Below are 23,173 nucleotides of genomic sequence, written 5' to 3'. Positions count from 1 at the left end.
TGCTGTGGTGACTTGCTGAGTACGGTTGGTACTCACCCTTGCAAATATAAAATTAATCAGAAGCGGGAGATGAAGCTTCGGAGGATCCCTATGCCTACTACCAGGAGGGAGATGAAGATGATGGCGCTCAGTAGGTCTTAGTACGGTCGTTGCCTGTGGCAATGGCATGCCGCTGCCTGAATTCCGCTGCCTTATCTATTACTACTTTTGGATGTATTCCGGACCGCTCGGTCCGATGATTTAAGACAATGCCTGCGGGCTTATGATGTAATAATTAGCACTAGACTCTTGTGTATGTGCTTTTGGTATTTCAGCTATGAACTCGTGTGTAGCAGACCACTTGATCCAGGGAAATGGTACTGTTTACACGAATGATTCATGTTATAAAAACGGGGGTCCACAGAGCTGGTATCAGAGCCATACGACTGTAGGAAAAGACCAAAAGGCGCCCCACCCCTTTTCTAAGTTGGCCAAGGGAAAAATTCCCATTTAGTAATACTTTCGAAAATAAAAACGCTATGTTTACAAAACTCGGTATGATTTTCATCTTACTCTTAACTATTTTCTTTACAAAATAGGTTTTACTCTCAACTGACTTTGGGTTTTTCTTAAAATTAGATGGCAGATCCGGATTCACCCGCTACCTGGGAGTTGAGCTTACCTCAATAAGAGGGGTATGTCATTGAGCTGCATCGGATGTTGAGGCGTCTGCGATACTCTAGGTTCCCGTTATACTGAGTGAGACAGTGTGGCTCAGTTTGGGAGGCTCGGGTCGAGGTTCACCCCCGAGTCCCTTCCGAGTTGGACTACAGCTTTCAGACACGTCACCACCGAGACCTGCTGTCACGCCCGGAATTTCTATCCAAAATTCTAAACGCTTACATGTGTGTGAACCCTCATCCAGGAATCAGCCGAGGCACACAATAACAAATTGATAATAGAGTACAATTATTACTCTAATTAATAAGCGAATAAAATGTCATTACAGAGGTAGATAGTTCCTCTCAATCAATAAAGATCTAAGCAGCGGAAAATAAGATAAACGGCGCAGACGACTCCACTCCACAGGCAGCTTGACCAGGGCTACACCTAATCCTCCTCACCAACAGCATCACTGTAGAACTCTTCCTCTGATGAATGATTGCAAGGTGAGTATATGACATACTCAGCAAGCCACGCAGCAAATATGCAAGTGCACAGGATAAACAAAGAATGGCATAGTAGGGTTTCATTTGCATAAATAGCATTTAATAAACATTTCAGAATTTAATAAAACAGTTAAGTAATAATTAAACCATATTAAACCAACACTATACAACATACCCTGTTGCATAGGCCCAACCATTCTGAACAACCATCCCGGCTGCACAGTTCTATCTCCAAACCAAGAATATACCATTCCAAACCAGGAGCTAAACAAATTATTACCAGTTATAGCATCTTTTATTATGATGAGGAGTGTGAGACTAATCACGAAAGACATTGTTAGACCCGCCCATAACCGCGGGAACGGCTATTCGAATAGTTTTACTCTGGCCAGAGGTGTACCACTGTACCCACAAGACACAGCCCCACAACATGTCACCATGTGCCTCAATACCACCACGGTACCTCGGAAAGGAGCTGTGACAGTACCCCTCGCACAACACAATCGACCACAGCGCACCATTCCTGGATCATAATCACCCCCTTATAAACAAGGCATTGACTCCCCAGCGACCCCCGTGGGCTTATCTCCGCTACTTCTCAGTCTGGTGCTCCGCAATGAACCATGCTGTACAAAAGGTAAAGCCGTTGCCCACGCTGGCTTGTGGTTGGCACGGTTAATGTTTCACAACCGAAACTCGTGAACCGGTCCTTAATTGTCATGAGCACGACTCTCAAAACCATGTGCTCACAACCCACCATTATCAAATTTTAGTTGGCAAATAATTAATTAACCAATCACGATTGACCATCGTGAACTATCATTAAACCATCATTAAATAATAGTGAGTCATAAGTTATCCCAATAATGTGCTAATGTTTCTAAGCATGGCTAAGCAGTCATATCTAATATCTAGCTGAACCAATATATATAAAGCTCAACTAGTCAAGTTATAATAACCCAAGATATCAAGGAATAAAGTAATCAAGAACAAAAGGGCTATAACAAATAATAGGTTAATTCCACCCAATGACATTCGAAAATAAATGCAATAGTTGAATAGAAACAATAGCTTTAAACGGGATCAACATGCTCAAAGGGTTGTTTGGGATCTGTGTGACTTGCCTTGCTGGCCTTGGAACTCTTCAAATTCTTCCCCTGCAAAAACGGACTCTCCGGAAACGTCGGAATCTAAACAGAAAAGAGCAAAATCACCAAAACAGCACATAAACAAGCATGAACAGTACATGTGGATATTTTTAACATGTAGATCTCAATTTTAGAAAAAAATTAGAGACTTGAACCAACTAAATCCGAGCTAAGGTGAATTAGTTATGAATTTTTAAAGATTAAATCGGATTAAAACACTTATATTGATTTTAATTGAATTATGACGCAATAATGAATTATTTTTGAAAAGGAAAAAGGAAATTATTGCGTTAGCGGCTAGGGTTTGCGGTGGACCGGGCGCACGGCGGCGGTTCACGAGATCTAACGGTCGAGATCGATCCATCCAAAACGGACGGCCGAGATCGATCGGGTCTACGGCGGCTCACGGCAGACGGACCCTGATGACATCAGCGGTGACGTCATCTCCGGCGACGGCTCGGCGGCTCGGGCGCGCAAGCTCGCCGGCGAACGACGGCGCTTCGGCACGAACGGAGGGCACCAGGACGATAGAGAGCGACGCGGCGAACTCACCGGTGACCAAAGAAGCGGCGGAGGAGCAGCGGACGGCGACGGCGTCGAGGAAAAGGCGGCGGCACTCTTCGGCTTGACGACGGCGACGGTGCTCCGACGGTTGACAGCGAATGCGAAGGGGCGGACGAGGATGGCGACGCGACGGCGACCACGATGGCGAGCTCCCCGAGCGACGGCGATGACTGGAGCGACGGCGGCGCGCGGCTGGAGCGACGGCGGCGCTAGGCTGCACGTGGCTAGGGCGCTACAGACGTCGGCGAGCGAAGGCGAGGGTGGCGGCGGGTAGAGGAGACACCGGGGGTCCTTTTCTAGGGGCTAGGGCGCGGCGGCAAAGGCCCACGGCGGCCGGCGACGGAAAGGAAAGATTGGGGAAAAACGAATCCGAATCAAACTCGAATCCGCCTATTTCCAAAGGAAATTAGACAAAGTTTCTATAGAGGAAAAGATAGAGTAGATCAAGGGGATTCTTTCCCCTCTACCAATTTCACCGGAAACGGAAAGGATCGGCCGAATTGGAAAGCGGCGGCGGCGGCACAGCACTAGGGTTTCGGCCGGCGGCGGCTGGAGGTTGACGACGACCCCGACAGGTGGGCCCCACCTGTCAGCGAGGGGAACGCGCGTGCGGGCGCTCGGCTTGGGCCGACCTGGGCCGAGAGAGAGAAGGTTTTGGGCCGACTTTCGGCCCAAAGCCAAAAGAGACTTTTAAAAACCTTTTTCAATTTAAATTATTCATGAAATGCAATTCCATTTATTAAAATTACTTCCTTAGCTCAAATAAATCCCAGAAAAAATCTAGGAATTATAGAATTAAGCAAAGTATTTAATGAAATTTTATCTGGCCCCATTTTATATTGGAATTTATTAATTAAAATTAAATCTTCTCTTCTAAGCTTTTAAAATAAATTCTAAAAATTCCAATTAAACAACAATTTATATATTTGGAATTTTTAGGGTGTGACACCTGCCAGAGACCGCGATGCAGGATGCAGCCCAGGAGGCCTTCCTCCGACTCAGCTCTATCCACCGAGCTGAGTTAGCGAGTACCGAGTTTGCTCATCACCCGTTCCGGGAGGAGAGCAACTCAGTTTGCACAGTTCAGGACACGCCCTGCTGCTACAACCCGATGGTGACTCGGTTGTCACGATGGGCTGAGGCAGTAGATGACTACTACGAGGAGGCTCTGTTGGAGATTGACGATCACCAGAGACGTGTGGGAGAGCTGGAGACTGAGTTGACTGACCTCTCAGTGCAGCAGCTTCAGTTGGAGGAGGAGCACTAGGCTTGGGGCAGTGAGATAGACTCACTGAAGGCACAGCTCCAGGTTCACGGCGACCAGTTCCAGCAGTTATCTGACTAGTACAACGATCGCCGCGGGATGATGGATACTCTTGAGGACCAGCTGAGAGAGAGTCAGGAGCACGTCAGCCAGCTGGAGGAGCAGCTTCGAGCAGCCACGATCAGCACCACAGGGGCTTCTACTTCCATAGCAGTAGGCCGTGACCGCTACTTCTTCCTCACCCCGCCGTACCCACCAGCGTTCCACGCTCTTCTGGGAGAGGCTAGTATGCTAGCTACCGAGTCAGCACCTTACCTACTGGACCCGACAGCGACACAACCACCTGTCCCGGAGATGGTGCGCACTCCACTGATCCCTACACCTTCTCCGCAGCTAGGTTCCAGTTTGGAGACTCCGATCCAGGTCGACTCCGAGACAGAGGGGACCGACACCGAGCCAGAGATCGAGCCAGACATCACTGATCCTTCAGAGGATGAGACCCCTGTTCCCCGCATCACCTTCCTTGGAGGTCCTCGCACCCTCAGCACTGCTCGCAAGAGCACACGACCTCCGGGCAAGAGGCCCAAGCCAGATCCAGAGGCCACTACTTCTGAGCCGTGGGGACTCAGGTTTGCGTGTGCCAACGACCACCCTCTACCTGCCCCAGGATCCTGCGGATGGCTGGAGGACTAGACTGACAGACTCCTTGCAGCTTCGATCTCGTATCAGATGGTTTTTGGATAGCATGCGAGACACACCCCCCCTCTTACCTAGATTGACGAGTAGATTGATGATTAGTTTGATGTATCTTTTGGATGAACCTTATTCGACTGCGTATGTACGCAGTCGATTGCATCATGATTTATGTACCATTTGTGAAACTCTGTGATGTTATTTATGATATCTATTGTTGTTGTGTTATAAATGAGTTTATTCCACCATGCTTGCAAAACAAAGTTCACATCAAAACAATCTCCCCTAATGGGATAAAGCCGTAAAAGATAGCCAGAGAATTAGGATACTTACTCAATCAATCAACCTGCACAGATGGCAAGCCGACGTCGGGCAACAACCAGCAATGACGAAACTCAGACACCCGACTTAACCACTCTGGCCAGAGTTATGGCCACCCAAACTCAACTTCTGCAAGCCATCGCAAACAACCAAGGCAACCGCGGCGGATCGAGCTTTGGAGAATTTATGAGGACCAAGCCACCCACATTCGCCACAGCGGAAGAACCTATGGATGCTGAAGATTGGTTAAGGGTCATTGAGAAGAAGCTAACTCTTGTTCGAGTACGGGAGGCTGATAAAGTGATCTTTGCGGCAAACCAATTGGGAGGACCAGCCGGAGACTGGTGGGACACATAAAAAGAAGCTCGAGAAGAAGATGCTGGAGAACCAAACTGGGAAGAATTTACCACAGCCTTCCGTGACAACTTTGTGCCTGCCGCAGTGATGCGGATGAAGAAGAATGAGTTCAGGAGACTACGGCAAGGGAATACCACAGTACAAGAGTACCTGAACCGTTTCACTCAGCTGGCACGCTACGCGACTGGAGATCTTGCCGACGAAGAGGAAAAGATCGACAAATTCATTGAAGGCTTGAATGACGAGTTGCGTGGGCCCATGATTAGACAAGACCACGATAGTTTCCAGAGTTTAATCAATAAGGTCGTTAGGCTGGAAAACGACCGGAAGGTCGTGGAGCACAATCGTAAAAGGAGGCTTGCCATGAACCGCCCGCCTCAGACCGCACCCCAGCGTCCTAAAGGGACAACCTCCTCGGCATGGAGACCAACAGTGGTGACAACGCCTCCAGCAATTTCCACAGGCCGGTTACCATTCAGAACCGAGCTCCTGCACCAAATCAGGCCGCCACTGGACCAGTAAGGCCAGGAAGCTGTTTCAACTGTGGGGAGTATGGGCATTTCGCCAACAAATGCCCCCATCCAAACAAGACACCTATTCGCACCGGAGCTAATGCAACGACTATTCACGGAACTGCTACCCCTGCTGCTGGACGAGGTCTATTTAGGACTCCACAGACTAACAGGACCGCTACCGGATTTGGACGCGGACAAGTGAACCACGTTCGAGCTAAAGAGGCCTAGGAGGACCAAGGCGTACTGATGGGTATGTTTTCACTCAACTTCACTCCAGTTAAAGTTCTCTTCGATTCAGGAGCATCGCATTCATTTATATCTCTGAAAGCAAGTCAACAACACAAATTAACCAGAGTTAAACTAAGGCAACCAATGTTAGTACATTCACCTGGGGGTGAAATAGCCGTGGACACAGCTTGCATTGATGTACCTATTCGCCTTAGGGATGTGGTGTTTCCCTCCAACCTTATGGTTTTGATACCACAGACCCTTGATGTCATATTGGGTATGGATTGGTTAGCAAAGCATAGAGGAGTAATTGACTGTAGACGTAGAGAAGTTACCCTGACCACACCCTGGGGATCGGATATGAGAGCAACCATGGATCAAGATCCTAGGCTAACCGAACGTGCCGGAGGTATATTTACCATGCTACCCCTAAAGGGAATGCCCGTAGTGCAGCTATTTCCTGATGTGTTCCCAGAAGATTTACCTGGAATGCCACCAGATCGTGACATAGAGTTCATTATTGACCTGATACCCGGAACTGCCCCTATATCCAAGAGACCATATCGGATGCTGGTCAATGAGTTAGAAGAACATAAAAAGCAAATTAGGGAGTTGCAAGAAAAGGGATTTGTACGCCCCAGTTCGTCACCTTGGGGAGCCCCAGTGCTATTCGTCAAGAAGAAGGATGGTAGCATGAGAATGTGTGTGGACTACCGCTCACTGAACGAAGTAACTATCAAAAACAAGTATCCACTACCACGGATTGATGATCTTTTTGATCAACTCAAAGGAGCTAAGGTGTTCTCTAAGATTGACCTTCGATTAGGATACCACCAATTGAAAATTAGGACCGGGGATATACCCAAAACCGCGTTCTCAACACGCTATGGATTATATGAGTTCACCGTAATGTCGTTTGGTTTAACCAACGCCCCGGCATACTTTATGAATCTTATGAACAAAGTGTTCATGGACTACTTGGAAAAATTTGTGGTGGTATTCATCGATGATATTCTAATCTACTCCAAAGATGAGGAAGAACATGCGGAACACTTGCGATTGGTACTCGAGAAACTTCGGAAGCATAAGTTATATGCAAAATTCAGCAAGTGTGAGTTCTGGTTAAAAGAAGTCGCTTTTCTGGGTCACGTAATCTCAGCCGGTGGAGTAGCAGTGGACCCTACAAAAGTGGAGGCCGTTACGGAATGGAAAGCACCCAAGTCGGTGACCGAAATTCAGAGTTTTCTAGGCTTGGCTGGATACTACCGAAGGTTTATCGAGGGGTTCTCTAAGATAGCCCGACCCATGACACAACTACTCAAGAAGGAAAAGAAGTTTGTGTGGTCAGAACAGTGTCAGGAAAGCTTTGAGCAGCTCAAAGAAAAGCTGACCTCGGCGCCTATTTTAGTTCTTCCCAACATCAGGAAAGACTTTGTTATATATTGTGATGCATCAAGGCAAGGACTAGGAGGAGTACTGATGCAGGACGGAAAGGTTGTGGCCTATGCGTCACGACAATTGCGACCACATGAGGAAAATTACCCTACCTATGACCTAGAACTCGCAGCTGTGGTTCATGCGCTAAAGATTTGGAGACATTATCTGATCGGAAACCATTGCGATATCTACACTGACCACAAGAGTCTGAAGTATATCTTCACCCAATCAGATCTCAACTTGAGGCAAAAGCGATGGTTAGAATTAATCAAGGACTATGATCTAGAGGTGCACTATCACCTAGGCAAAGCAAACATTGTGGCAGATGCTCTGAGTCGTAAGAGCCATTGCAATCATTTGAGAATGGAAGGGATGGTCCCTTAGCTTAGGGAGGAAATGGCCCAACTAAACCTATATATAGTATCTCGTGGACAGGTAAACACCCTGGACATTCAACCTCTTTTGAGAACCCAGATAGAGGAAGCCCAGAAGGACAACGGAGAGATCCAGGAGGTGAAGGAACGCATGGCCACTGGTCATGTGAAAGAATTCTCAATGGATGAGAAGAAAACACTGTGGTATAAAAAGAGAATCTACGTACCTGAACAGGGTGGACTGAGGGGATTAATTTTAAAGGAAGCTCATGAATCGGCATATTCATTGCACCCCGGAAGTACGAAGATGTACCAAGATCTGAAAGAAGGATACTGGTGGCCCAACATGAAGAGAGATGTGAAGGAATACGTAGCACTCTGTGACGTGTGCCAAAAGGTAAAGGCTGAGCATCAGCGACCGGCAGGCTTGCTGCAACCCCTTAGGATTCCCGAGTGGAAATGGAATGAGATAGGTATGGATTTTATTGTTGGATTGCCCAAGACCGCAACAGGATATGATTCCATTTAGGTGATCGTGGATCGACTCACCAAGATGGCGAGGTTCATCCCTGTTAAGACAAATTACAGCAGTGCCAAGCTAGCCGAGTTATACATGACCAGGATAGTATGTCTTCATGGTGTACCTAAGAGGATTATATCTGATCGAGGCACATAGTTTACCTCGCATTTCTGGGAGAAAGTCCATGAAGCCCTAGGAAGTTACCTTGCGTTTAGCACAGCTTATCATCCACAGACAGATGGCCAGACGGAGAGAACCAACCAGGTCCTGGAGGACATGCTGAGAGCTTGTGCGTTGGACTTTAGCAAAGACGGGGAGAGATGTTTGCCCTACGCCGAATTCTCCTACAACAACAGCTTTCAAGCAAGCCTAAAGATGTCACCCAATGAGGCATTGTTTGGTCGACGATGTCGTACCCCGCTAATGTGGTCCGAGACTGGAGAACGGGCGGTATTTGGAGCTGACATTATTCAAGAAGCCGAAGAAAAGGTTTGCTTGATCCGTGACCGTTTAAAAGTAGCACAATCACGACAAAAGAGTTACACCGACACCCGACGAAGAAACCTGGAATTTAAGGAAGGAGATTACGTTTATCTAAAGGTTTCTCCGATAAGGGGAATAAAAAGGTTTAAGGTCAAAGGAAAACTGGCACCAAGATATGTGGGACCATTCCAGATCATCGCCAGACAAGGAGAAGTTGCATACCAGTTACAGCTACCAGAAAATATCGCCGATGTGCACCCAGTCTTTCATGTGTCTCAGTTAAAGAAGTGCTTGCGAGTGCCGGAAGAACAAGCTACGTTGGAAGAAATTCATATTAGCAATGATCTCACGTATCCAGAACACCCAGTCCGGATATTGGATGAAGCTGAAAAGAGGACTAGAACCAAAGTGTGGCATATGTACAAGGTACAATGGAGTAATCACACTGAGGATGAAGCCACTTGGGAAAGCGAAGAATTTTTGAGGACGGAATACCCGCATCTGTTCGAGAACTGGTAAGAAATCTCGGGACGAGATTTATCTAAGGGAGGTAGGTTTGTAACACCCTGAAAATTCGACCGACAAAAATCAAAACTCTAAAAATGCGGATTTTCAAAAACTTTTTAAATAAATTGCATCATGCCGATTTTATTCGATTATTTTATTGGAGTTTGGGTTCGGAGTTTATAAATCGCGAATAATGGATAATTGGTTAGGAATAAACCCTAAAAAGTAAATGGACAAAGTAAATAATTAAAGTGCAATTTAAAATAAGATTTGGTGAGGATAGAAATGAGTAAAATATTATTACGACCATATTTATATCCATCAAATTTAAAAGCAATGGAATGAGAATTAACTCTAATTAAGTTCAAGTAAATTACAATAATAATATATAAAACATGGAATAAATTAATCTAGAATGAATCCATGGATTGGAATGGCACAAATATTGAGTATACTTCATTTATGCAAAATTTGGGAATTAAAGAATCAAATTTAAATAATAAATGGGCCAAAATCAGGTTAATTAGAAAACGGCACTGTTCATTGCACCTAAAGTGTTCGACGAGGTCCCCTAGCCCTAGCCCCTCCTTTGCCGCGTTGCCCTCGCGCCACGCACGCCGCGCGCCGCTCCGCCTCCCCTCTAACGACGCCGTCACCATCACCGCGCCTAGCCGCCCCTAACCCCGCGCCGCCGTCGCCGTCGTTTCCGTCGCGTCGCCGCGCCGCCGTTCCATCGCCTTGCGCCGCGCACCGCCGCTACCGCCGTGCCATCGCGCGTCGCTCGCCGCCATCCCGTCGCGCCGTCCCATCGCGCTGCGCGCCGTCCCGTCGCCACTGCCGAGCCGTCGCCGTCGTCGCCTCGCGCCCCGTGCCGCGCCGCTCCCCCGAGCCCCGTGCCGCCGCTGCTACCGTGCCGCGCCGCCCGTTCCATTGCTGCGCGCCGTCGCCGTTCGGCCTTTGATTCGCCGCTGCCGCGCCATCGCCATCGCGCGTCGCATCACCTGCCGCGCCGCGCCCCCGGGCCCCGTGCCGCCGCTGCTGCCGCGCCGCTGCCGCACCTCGCGCTCCGCGCCCTGCCGCGCCGCGTCGTCGTCACATCGCCGCGTCGAGCCCCGCGCCGCGCCACCCCGCCGACGCCATGAGGCCGCCGCCCCTCTTCCCTCTTCCCCATTATCTCTCTCCCCCCTCCCTTATATAAGCCCCCTACTCCCACTCTTCCCCTTCATCCTCACCTCCTCTCCTCTACCCACGCCACCACGCCGCCACCTCCACGCCGCCGCGCCGTCGCATAGAGCCGCCGCGCCGCCGCCACGAAGCCGCCGCGCCGCGCCGCACCTTGCACCGACGTCGCCACCGTCGCCGTCGCCGCCACCGCCATCGGTAAGCCTACTCCTCCACTTGCTCGGCCACCGTCGCCGCCCTAGGTAGCAGAGAACCGAGAGAGAGAGAGGGAGAAACCGAGGGAGAGAAAGAAGAAGGAAGGAGGAGAGAAACCGGGAGGGAGAGGGAGAAGGAAAAAGAAAAGAAAAGGGAGAGAGAGAAGGAAAAAGAAAAGAAAAGAGAGAGAGAAAGAAAAAAAAAGAAAAAGAAAGGAAGGAAAAAGAAAAAGAAGGGAAGAAAAAGAAAAGGGAAATAGATAGGAAATTAGAGGGAGATTAGGGAAGTTTAGAAAATTTAAAATAATTAGCATTTAGTTATAGACTAGTTATAGACGTAGAATTGCGAAATTTAATATAAATTATGGATTATTCTTGGTAATTTCTACAAGAAATCAATTCGCGGTAGTAGTTTAAATGTAATTAAGAACTAAACGATTAGATGAATTCTTATAGACTATTATAGATTATTTTGGGTAATCTCTATAAGTAATTGATTCACGGTAGAAATTCGGATTTAATCACTAGGAATTTTAGACGTATATTATATTTAGTCGTTTAGTACTAGACTAAAATTAAATCGTATAATATTATAAGATAATTTTAGGATTCCGTCCGATATTTAGCTTGCGATAGAAATTTCCAACCTATTATATGGATATAATGCTCGGGTAGATTAAATTAAAAACTTATGATAACAAAATATTTATACCCGCAAAATAGTTTAGGATATAAAAATCGAAATTGGGTTTGCCCTAGTTCGCGAATAGTAAAGTTAATATAAAAGAATCGACTTACGCGTTCGACTTCCATTTGGATTTATTTGGATTTTTATTTGAATTCTAACCGAATTCAAATCAATTTTCGCACATAACTATAGAGCCCGAGGGAGTTGCGGATCCAAGTGAGGGCTAAGACCCGCAAGACTTTGAGCAAGGCAAGTCATCACTATTCTTGAACATATTGATCCCAATTGCGAGATTGTTTTGTTTACAAATAAAATTGCATACAATGATGAACATCCTACTTGCGATTATGCCATGCCTTGATTATTGTTTACCCCTTATTCCTTCGTAACCATGTTTACGTATGAGTCCCTAATCAACTATGACAAATGCTTAGAAATGCTATTCTAGAATCATGCATACTCATATTTGTCAAATGCTATATGCTTTGGCAATTACCTTTGGGAAGGTAATTGAGATGCGGCATGTGGAGACATGAGCGCCACATTGCCATGATATTGAGAACATGATTTGTGAAAGGAGAAATAAACTAAATAACTGTTTTCGACTGGGACGGACGGAGGATTTGGGTGGTATCTGGAAAAGGCTAGTACCGTCCCTGGTCAATTAAGGACCGAGCCATGAAGTTAAGCATGAAACGACCCTCGTACAACCGCACTTCTCGTATGGGTATAGACCTAGCGGAGTAGATAGCCGAGTGGAGGCAGTATCCCTGCATAGATGGTTCACCCCTGAGTGAGGCAGGTGCGCTACGGTGGGACAGCCGTTGAGGTAGGGCCGAGAGGCGTGCCCTACATCGGTGTCGCCATTGGTAGGACTGCCATGAGTGTGTGAGAGAGAGAACTTAACTTGAACCATAATTTAATTTAATATGTGTGTGAGACTTCTCTTTCCCGGGAGCGCCAGAACTCCTCTCACTGCTAGAAACATGGACGCCTAGAGTGCATGAGGATTTAAGTTCATGGAGCGGGTACTGCCAATGCGAGGTTATCGAAAGGCTTTGCCGTGACGCGTCTCATGTGTTGGGACGAGGCTCATGTGTTGGGCAGTTACGGAGTGCGGGTAAAGTGTACATCCACTGCAGTGTGAGTAAACCCAATCTATTCGAATAGCCGTGCTCGCGGTTATTGAGCACCGGGACATGTATTACACTTGGCTAGTCTCTAAATTCTTAACTTGTGTGTGATGGGTTGTTGCATGACGAATTTTTATGCTGTTGGAGCCACTTCCTGAGAAGGGGGAAGGTGGGCGTCCTCAGAAAACCATAACGATTCAATGGCGGGAAGCTATCCTTGGGATCACAATGGATGGTGGACAGAACCGTCGTTGTTTAAATACAAACACTGGTACTAAAATTTGATCAGTCAATGCTAGGTCTTAGGTTTGTGAAAAGAATTACAAAACTGGCTTAGCGCAAAAGAGCCATAGCCATCCTTTGAAATGCCCCTTTCATATGCATTGTTGCTGTGGTGACTTGCTGAGTACGGTTGGTACTCACCCTTGCAAATATAAAATTAATCAGAAGCGGGAGATGAAGCTTCGGAGGATCCCTATGCCTACTACTAGGAGGGAGATGAAGACGATGGCGCTCAGTAGGTCTTAGTACGGTTGTTGCCTGTGGCAATGGCATGCCGCTGCCTGAATTTCGCTGCCTTATCTATTTCTGCTTTTGGATGTATTCCGGACCGCTCGGTCCGATGATTTAAGACAATGCCTGCGGGCTTATGATGTAATAATTAGCACTAGACTCTTGTGTATGTGCTTTTGGTATTTCAGCTATGAACTCGTGTGTAGCAGACTACTTGATCCAGGGAAATAGTACTGTTTACACGAATGATTCCTGTTATAAAAACGGTGGTCCACAAGCTGGATGGAGCTCTCTCACAAAATTAACTAGAGTTGTGGAGCTGGGTTAGGCAGCTGCACAACTACACTGTAGAGCCAACTCCTGTAGTTAAATTTAGGAGTTGGAGCTGCACCAAACGGGCCCTCAGTATGTCTGAATTGCTTTCTCTACCCCAATTCATTGTTGCAACCTAGTAGAAAATATCTCAGTGCTTTTGAAGATCTAAATTCAATTGAAAAATTGGACTGGAGTAATCTTGTATTTGAATGATTGATGAAGCATATAGAAAAACTTGACAAGTCGAAAAGTTTTGGTGGCTGTCTACCAATAGGTATGTTTTTCAATTTTTTTCTTTGTACTCTCATTTAAACTCTTATAACAAACTGAAGAAATCTTCTAACTTGACATTTTATAATCTTGACATTTTGATTTTTAGAAGACCAATAGGTATCTTCTACCATGATTTTATAAGCTTTAAATTTTTAATTTCATTTACATGTTTTTAGTACTTAAATTATAGTTTTTTTCAATGTAATTCTTATACAAATTTACTGTAATTTGATTTATATTATTTATTTCAAATCTTAATTTTTTGATATTAGGATTTTACCTAAACAGAATATATTTGATGTCACATAAATTCCTTACTTTTATAACTTTTCAGTTCAACCAATATTAAATTTTCTGACTTAAAACTATGTACAAAATGGGAACATTCTAAATTCATAACTTATTCATAACAGTAGACAGTTTGTAATGTTTTCTTGTTTCTTTATAATTTTCAAATTATTTTTTTGTAGAATTGATTGTGGAATCTTTACTCTAAAGTTTATGGAGACTTGGTGTCCGAGAGTTCTACTTCCAAATCTTTTTTCCCAAAGAGATATTCCTCGTATCAGAATTCAACTTTTGAACAAAATGTTGTTCCGCCCAAATAACTCAAACCTTAGCTCAGAACTTTATCAACTCCTGAATGATCATTTTTGAAGGTCATTTTTTAAAAGCTATTTATATCATTTTTGTACTTTCATGCTATGTTTTGAAAATTTTTCTTTATTTTTCTATAGATTTTGGATTTATATCTTGAAGAAATGGTTCAAGTGGAGATTACAGATTCATATTCTCTAGAAGGACAATTGACTATACTAGTCTTACTACTTACATACATATTACTTTGTAATTACAAACTTTTGCTACTTGTGTAACTACAATTTTGTGTAATCTCAGTTTGACTTGTTTTCATCACAAACAATTGTTGATAAAGTATAATTATTGAACTTGAAATATGATACTGCAGTAATAGAACTTATTATTACAACTATGAATGTCCATTTTTGTCTCTGAAATATACTTAAGTATGAATTCTAATTCAGATGATCATATGAAATTTGATATGAATACAAAACATATTTGATTACAGATCTAAATACCGAAATTCTTCAGTTCTTTTTCATCTTCTTGCTTGAATTTTGTACTTCATCATTGCAGCTTTTGCCTCCCATTGTCTTGTCCTTCTGAGATTTTCTTTTACTTGGAGCAACATTTTTCTTTTGTTCTTGTCCATCCTGCAATTGTTTTGAAAATATTATATTTTTATTTTGATTCAATTTTTTTAAAAAATATATATTAATCTACCCTATAATTCACCAACTAACTCTTACATCCTTCATACTTCATTCATCAAATCTAACGGATGAAAATAATCGAATCCAACCGCTCCTGTAACCCCACGTCTCCCCTGCCTCCCCTTCTCACACGGTCGCACCCCCTCGTCTCCCCCGCCTCCCCTTCTCACACGGTCGCACCCCCTCGCTCCGAGATTTTTGACAATAAGCCACTAAATACGCGCGCCTTTGCAAACTTACCACCCAATCCGCATGCCTTCTCTAATACACCACTAGGAATGAAAATTTCTTAATTTCATACCACTTTCTCTCCTTCCCGTCACTTTTTCTTTTTCTTTTTCGTTTTCTATTTTTCTCTTCTTTTCTGGGACAGTTTTACCCTGGTCCCACCTGTCAGGTAAAAGAGATAGGGGAATCGAGAGAAGGGGATCGGGAACGGGGAGGCAGAGCGCTTGCGCTCCTGTCCTGTCGCGCGCCGGCTGCCGTGAGTCTGTATGCTGCTGCCTTGCTGTTCCTCCTCTGCTGCTGTAAGCAAAATTTTGTCGCCGGAGAGAACAAAATGGCATCCTGCTGCCCTGCTGTTCCTCTTCTCTGAGCAGGATAGTGGCATATAACTGTTGCATTTATTGCTGCATGTATTGTATATATGTGTATACATAAACTGTTGCTCCGGATGCCAAAATTTTGACAGCTTGTAAGCAAAATTTTGACAGCATGTACCCTAAATTTTGGCAACATTATGTACCTTGCAATTTGTACAGCATTTGACAAGTCAAGAAAGTACCCATAATTTGGTCACAGATAAAAAAATGGCAGCATGTACCCATAATGCATATATAACCATTTGAGAACAAACAAGTTCAATAACAAACTTAAGAACATCATCCAGATTACATAACCATTTGACAAGTTCAGAGAACAAAATGAAACCAACCAGTTGTGTCCCATGTTTCACATTACAAAAGCATCCACAACACTAAATATTATATTTAGAAAAGCATTCATTTTTTCCCTTTCTTTGGAGTGATCTTCCTTGCAGCTCTAGTAGGCCTCGGAGGGGTTGCCATTTGACTCGATCCTTCTCCAACAACATTAGTCAATGCCAATTGGCTTCAATGAACTGAGTGTTAGTAAAATTTTAAGAATCAATCATACCATTGAACTAAAGAAAAATCATACCTTCTAGTGACAGGCCCAGGACTCGCATTGCTGGAATCATTGATTGCAACTTTTTGTCTTTTAGGTGTGCTAGAACCCGCTGCATCACTAGTTGAACCTAGTGGTCTTCCTTGTTTAGCACGACTTTTCCTAAAAAAATGTAAAACAAGTTAAATGATTCATAAAGATTAATGTACAATATGCTAGAAGAAGTAAATGTATGTGGCTACCTTTTTTTTCTTGGTACCATTTAATGGACATTTTGAGGATGTTTGTCTATGGCCCATGTTAAGACACTTCTTACATTGAACCTGCCACTTTCCTTTGGTCCTAGGCTTGCTTCCTTTCTCAAGGCACCCAACTATCCTATTCTTTCTTTGCCTCCCTACATCCCTCTTAGTGAGAGGTGGCAACAACTTGAAACCAATATTGACTTTTGGCCATTGGGACTTATCTGGAAGTGGATGAATAACACCTGCATATGCCAGCTTATACTTTTCCACTGAATAGCAAGGATCCAGGTAATCAGCCATTCTTGGGTTTCTAGCTGATATTATGAGAGCTAATGCATGTGGGCATGGTTTGCCAGAAACTTGCCACTCTCTACAAGTGCATGTATGTTCTGTAAGATTGACAGCATGCCTACTAATATCATGTTCAGGAGTAATCTCAGTCACTTCTGCTAGGTCCTTATTACCTTGCACTACCTTCAAGTGACCCAAATCTCTAGTCATTGCATTCAGTTGACGAACTACAATAGGGAGCATAACACCATCTAGTTTCTCACCTATCTTCCTCCGTCTCGCAAATAGATCCATTGTCTTTGCTCTGATGCCATCTGCGAGATCTGCAATAGGATGATCCTTCATATCCTTGATCTATTTGTTCCATGACTCTGCTAGATTGTTGGTGATGAAGTCACATTTTATCTTTTCTAAGAACTTACTCCTCATCCAAAGTAGGCCGTGATAAGTTTCTAGATATGGCTTCACATCTGATTTTGCCTCATGAATTTTATTCATGTAATACTCATATCTATCTGTCATGTAAGACCTAGCTGCAGGGTACATGTTCCCAAACACTGAACCATGAAATTTCTTGATGAAATTCTGCATCAAGTGCCAAAAGCATTCTCTATGCTCTGCTGTACTAAATACACTTTTCACAACATTCTCCAGTCCCTTACAAGCATCCGAGCTGATTGCTAAGTGTGGCTGTTTTCCAATGGCCTTATGAAGTTGTTGCATAAACCAAGTCCAATTGCCAGTGGTCTCACTTTGAAAAAAACCAAATGCAACCGGAAACATCCAGTTGTGTCCATCTATGGATGTAGCAGAACCTAGCTGACCATTCCAACTCCCATTAAGGGCTGTGGAGTCTATACTCAAGTATGGCCGGCAACTCATACAAAACAAAAAGGGAATAACCATGAGACAACTCATACAGACAAACCAATATTTGAAATATGACACATTGTTTAGTTAGTTGTTAGGACCCTCACGGATTTTTCATTATGCATCAGCCTGGCCACGATAGCCCATGGGCATTCATCAGCTGTGCAAAAGCCCCTAAACCTTTCTTTATCAGACTTCTCTGTCCCAACCTGAAATTGTCCCTTTATAGCGTGTTGCCTCACAGCTGACCTAAATTCATTCATGCTTACATATGAGCTTCCAACTTCCATCGGAGGATCATCTCTGTCATAGAAAATTTCAGATTCACCAGGTATTACATCATTAACAGCATATTACAATCTCTGCCTCGTTAAGGTTCAAATCCCCTTCAGTATGAGCTGAACCTGGTGTAGGCACTGAATTCCTTTGCCTCTTAGCCTCAAGTCTAGCTTGCTCGGCTCTCCCATCCTCAGCTCTAAGTCCAACAAATGTATGCATTTCATCTTCCTCCATCGAAGGCATAGAAGAACCAAGTTGATGTTGTGGAATTGGTTCTATCTCCAATGCATCCCAATCAATAGCAAGTTGAGGAACTTGGTTATGTGGAATTGGAGCTATCTCTAGACTATCCCAATCAATACAACTGCTGCATTCTTGAACATCACCTTGCCTGTCTGTCACAACTTCACCCATTGCTACCTCATTGACCTCTGAAACTACCGAGTTAGTCATCAACTGAATAGGCTTGTCCTCCACATCAACAAACAAAATCAACTTTCTATCACTCTTCCTAACAAACAATGCATGGGCTACATCCATATTATCCTTAAACGGTGTTTCCTCACCAGTGCCCATGTCGTAGCCACTTATCACAGCATGTTGGTTGCTGCCCCATTTTACCCTTACTGCAAGATCCTTTTCCAAACTCTCCAATGTGCACTGATGATAGTCCACAACCCATTCAAGCCATTTACGCGCCACTTCAACACAAGTACCATCATCAAGTTTAGCTGTAAAATGACCGAACTAAACGCACACGCTAAACTCCGCATCACATACGAACAAGAAAAACGAGAGTAAAAAAAAATTAGTTCGCCCGCTAACCAAATCCGTCCTAATTTTGTTCTTCAGCCCGTTAATGCAAATAATGGAGATGTGGAGAGTTATAGCATTACCTAGAAGGGAGCTCAGATGGAATCGAGGAGCTTGCCGCTTGCGCCATGATCTCTTGAACCGTGACCCCCTGTCCCATCTCTATCTTCAAAACCCTAGGTCCCCGAGGGACCGGAGGCCGGCCGGCGGCGGGGCAAGGAGGCCTGCCGACGGCGAGCCAAGTAGGCTGGCCGGCGGCGGTGGGTGGCTGGGCGATCTGGAGGCTGGTGGCGGCGCCCGGTGAGGAGGCGGCGCGGCGACGGGACGGGAGCGCACGCGCTCTGCCTCCCCGTTCCCGATCCCCTTCTCTCGATCTCCCTATCTCTTTTACCTGACAGATGGGACCAGTGGTAAAACTGTCCCAGAAAAGAAGAGAAAAACAGAAAACGAAAAAGAAAAAGAAAAAGTGATGGGAAGGAGAGAAAGTGGTATGAAATAAGAAATGTGCACTCCTAGTGATGTATTAGAGAAGGCATGCGAATTGGGTGGTAAGTTTGCAAAGGCGCGCGTATTTAGTGGCTTATTATCAAAAATCTCCCTCGCTCCCGAAATCACGCCGCATCCTCTCTTCAGCCAACGTCGCCCACCCGCTCGTCACCGATTCCCCATCCACGATTTCTCTCCTCTCCCGCGCCGCCCCTCCGTCGTCGTCGCGTGAAGTCCTGGCCGATCCCCTCCGTCGTCGTCGCGTGAAGTCCTGGCCGATCCCCTCCGTCGTCGTCGCGTGAACTCCTCGCCGATCCCCTTCCTCCGTCGCGCCGTCACGCCGCCGATTCCCCCCTCCTCGTCGGGCGCGCCGCGGGGTTCAGTCGGCGCCGATCCCCATCCCCCAGGTCGCCGTCGCCGATCCTGCATCTCCTCTGTCCCGTCCTCGCCGATCCCCCGCCTCCCTCGCGCCGTCACGCCGCCGATTCTCGCCTCTCCAAGACCGGTATTCTTGCCTTTTTGTACAATGCAACTGTGTATAGACATATCCTAGCAGGGATAGAAGTTTCAGTTTTTTTAATTAATGTGTCTTGTGTGAGACCAGTGCAAGGGGATCCACATTGTTCTTGATTTTGTTTTGGTTTCAAGTTTGCTGGTGCATGTGCATGTATATGATAACTATTGCTCCTCGATGACTGGGTCGCTGTTGAAGGCTCAGTTTTGGCAAGTTTTGAATTCGAGCTCGATGGCCGGGTCCCTGTTGAAGGCTTTCAGTTTTGGCAAGTTCTGAATTCGAGCGAGGTTAGTGTAATTTTAATTATTTTAGGTCATTTCAGTGGTGCAAGTAATTCATATGTCATGGGTGCAATTGATTTACTTAATCATTTTAGAATTCTGTCTGCAGCCATAGCGGCCTGTACTTAAAGAAACTTGAGCATGTGTAAAAAAGGTTAAAGAGGCAGATGCAGTGTACTCCTTCAGTGAAATAGCAGAGTACATTAGAGAAGTGTAATTTTACTTGATTTAGTGCCTCGCACTTAGGAAGTGATCAATATTTCAGTGCTGGGCATATGGCACTTGCTTGTCCTTACCACCTTGACCAAATCTGCAAAATAGAGTAGGAAACAAAACATACAACAAAGATATAAAAAAAATGCAGCTAAGATATTTTACTTCGTTTAGCTGAATCAAATCAAACAAACCACTCATCTAATTTCTTCTTTTTATCTTTGTTTAATGCAAATACTATGGTAGGAACCCAATTGTTTGTTTGACATAAGAAATCAGTCATCTAATTTCTTCTTTTTATCTTTTTTATGCAAATATGGTATTTAGTAAGAAATGCTAGAGTACTAATAGTCCCTCTGCTCAAATTGATCAAATAGAACTGTCAAATAAATTCAATATGTTGTTTTGGCGTCGTTAAATGGCATGGTTGTTTTATAACACACAGTAAATACAATGTTAGACACAGTAAATACAATGTGTAGAAATTAATTCGAGAAGCTCACCATCAATGTTAGATACACCTCTGAAATTAGAGCAATAATGGCAGATATTAGATCAATGCACACTATAGGGGTCTTGGGGTCTTGGGGAGATCGACGGCCCCGGTGTCTTGGGGTCTTGGGTTTGGTTCCTAACTGAATATTGTTGTTTCAACAGCTTTCATTTTTGCATCTTCCCCAGATCACTGCTGGTCAACAGGTCAACAAAAGGTAACGCCAGTTGTAAATCCTGCCATGACTCTGAATCTAGGACTCTAAAAGCTCCCAAGCTTTAAGATTTGAGAACCCCGTGCAGAGGCAGTGGAGACTGAGGAGGTCGCCATCCACAACCGACAACGACAACGCGACGCCGCTGCCGCCTCAAGAGCCACCGCTGCCTATCCATACTCACGCCACCGTTCCTCCTGCGCCGAAAGGTACAGGACACCCTTCGCCACCCCTACCCCATCCCTAATATGTCTCCTCTCTCCCGATAAGTATCCCTGATGTTGATCTTATGTAAAAGCATGATTTATGCTCAATATATATCATATGTAATTTGTGCTGGAAATTGGGAATCATGGATGACATTTTCTGTATATCTACATCCAAAGCCAACTGTGAACAGTTGTATTTTCCTCTGATAAGCACTTTCAAATTCATGAATATGTACCATACTGCTGATTTCAGTATGGTGGGGAATTGATGTGGCTGGAATAAGAAAAAACATTCTCACACCCTGTGTTTCTTCCAAAAGGACTATATGTTCACTATTCTAAGGGTGATTTGTCTACATGTGTATCGGACGATCGCTGATTAGTCCCTGCCATATCTAACTATGTATATTCATAAATTAGTACTATGTATTGCTATATTTAAGTATATATGCCTATGCTTCTATGATCACATAGTACTGTGTGCAATATAATTGCTCTATAGTGAAATTGAAGGGAAAGGCCTTTATATTTCTGTGCTGAACTGGAAATAGATAAATGGCACATTTGTTTTTAATAAACATTGGGTTGTCTGAAATTTAGAGCACTGAAATGCACATTGTTATTGTCCCTTGAAAGTGTAAATATATTTGGATCACTCATGCATTTATGTATTCGGGACCAATATATATTCTTAAGATCATTGGTTTAGACTGTATATACATGGGAAATGGTAGCGACTATTGAATAAAAATGTGTTTTGGTTCCAGTAACTGGATGGGATAGATTTGTTGTCTACGTTTGGACGATATCTTACTGATTTCCAGTAAGATCTAAGCGTCGGTCATTTTTTCATTTCATTCCTGCCTCTGACAATAGGTACTGTGCCGTTAAAGATACATGTTTCTATTCAAGTTAAATCACACTTATGCAATTATTCATGGTTACTTACATTGTCTGCTCTGTTAATCTATACAACTTGATTGCCAATGGCATTCTCTGTAGTCTCAAGGGTACATGATTATGCTTTTCAGGTCTTGGCTAAATGCATATGAAAAAACATATTGATTGAACTTTACTAAAAATATTGCTCGTCCGGGATTTAGTAAGAATGTCCCTCTGCTCTTATTGATCAAATAGAACTGTCCATATATGCCTACTCTCTTTTCTGATCACATAGTACTGTGTCAAATAAATTCAATATGTTGCTTTGGTGTCCTTAAATGGCATGGTTGTTTTTATAAGACAGTAAATACAATGTGCTAAATCCAGAATATATCAATAAGTCTACCCTTAATGATGAAATTTAACTTGTGCTTGCTGCATATTTCTGTTCTTTTAACCCTGATGTGTATTGTAGAAAGTATAATCCAATTCCACGCAGCTATTTTCTCCTCCGCTTTCTCTGCCACCGCTGCCTGGTATCTAAATGTTTGCACATGTGCTATTTTCAACTCAGGTACTTTCAGCGAACAAGAATCTTACTCCATTATAAGGAATCAAACCAATCGTGAAGGTAGCTGGTACTTTGAGAACTGTCAGATATGCAAATCTGGCTAAATAGTCATCCATGTGAAATGCCTTAATGAACTCTGTATTTATATAGATGAGATAGCTCATTTAGAGAGTACATACATGATGTGGGTTCTTCGATCCAATAAACTCTGTAGTGTTGATCCATTTATATATAATTCTCCCTGTTGTGCTGATCCATTTATATATATTTCTCCCTTGCATATGCACTTTTCATTTACTCCCATCCATGTAACATTGTCAGCACTGCAGCGGGTACTGGTGTGTATACATTTCGTGTGCATGGTGCGTTGTACCATCGCCTGGGTAATTTGGTTCCAGGTTCTCAAGGGCCACTCCATATGCAACTTTACTTTTATGATACAGAAGACGCTGAAGCACTGGCCCATAGGGTTCAGAGGTCTCCTGACCTTGATATCAACCTTGTTCGGGTCATT

At 44.3% G+C, this 23,173-nt stretch overlaps 2 long non-coding RNA genes across 3 annotated transcripts; one reads left to right on the top strand and one right to left on the bottom strand.

The window, feature by feature from the left end:
- Nucleotides 1–15,972: 15,972 nt before the first annotated feature.
- LOC107279754 (uncharacterized) lies at nt 15,973–19,192 on the bottom strand. The gene is made up of 4 exons (XR_001542064.3): nt 18,880–19,192; nt 16,541–18,743; nt 16,332–16,460; nt 15,973–16,262 (listed from the first exon to the last, which is right to left on the bottom strand). It is a non-coding gene; the product is annotated as an uncharacterized lncRNA (long non-coding RNA).
- Nucleotides 19,193–19,397: 205 nt separating this feature from the next.
- LOC9266751 (uncharacterized) lies at nt 19,398–22,916 on the top strand. 2 transcript variants are annotated; one of them, XR_001541832.3, is made up of 5 exons: nt 19,398–19,787; nt 19,931–20,083; nt 20,948–21,000; nt 21,086–21,206; nt 22,663–22,916. It is a non-coding gene; the product is annotated as an uncharacterized lncRNA (long non-coding RNA). The 2 variants fall into 2 exon arrangements; XR_001541831.3 differs by having other exon boundaries at nt 19,887–20,083.
- Nucleotides 22,917–23,173: the final 257 nt, after the last annotated feature.

The sequence above is a fragment of the Oryza sativa genome, chromosome 12 (assembly GCF_034140825.1).
Source record: "Oryza sativa Japonica Group chromosome 12, ASM3414082v1".
NCBI lineage: Eukaryota > Viridiplantae > Streptophyta > Magnoliopsida > Poales > Poaceae > Oryza > Oryza sativa.
The sequence above is the reverse complement of the archived record's forward strand: the minus strand, read 5'-3'. Positions and strand labels throughout refer to the sequence as shown.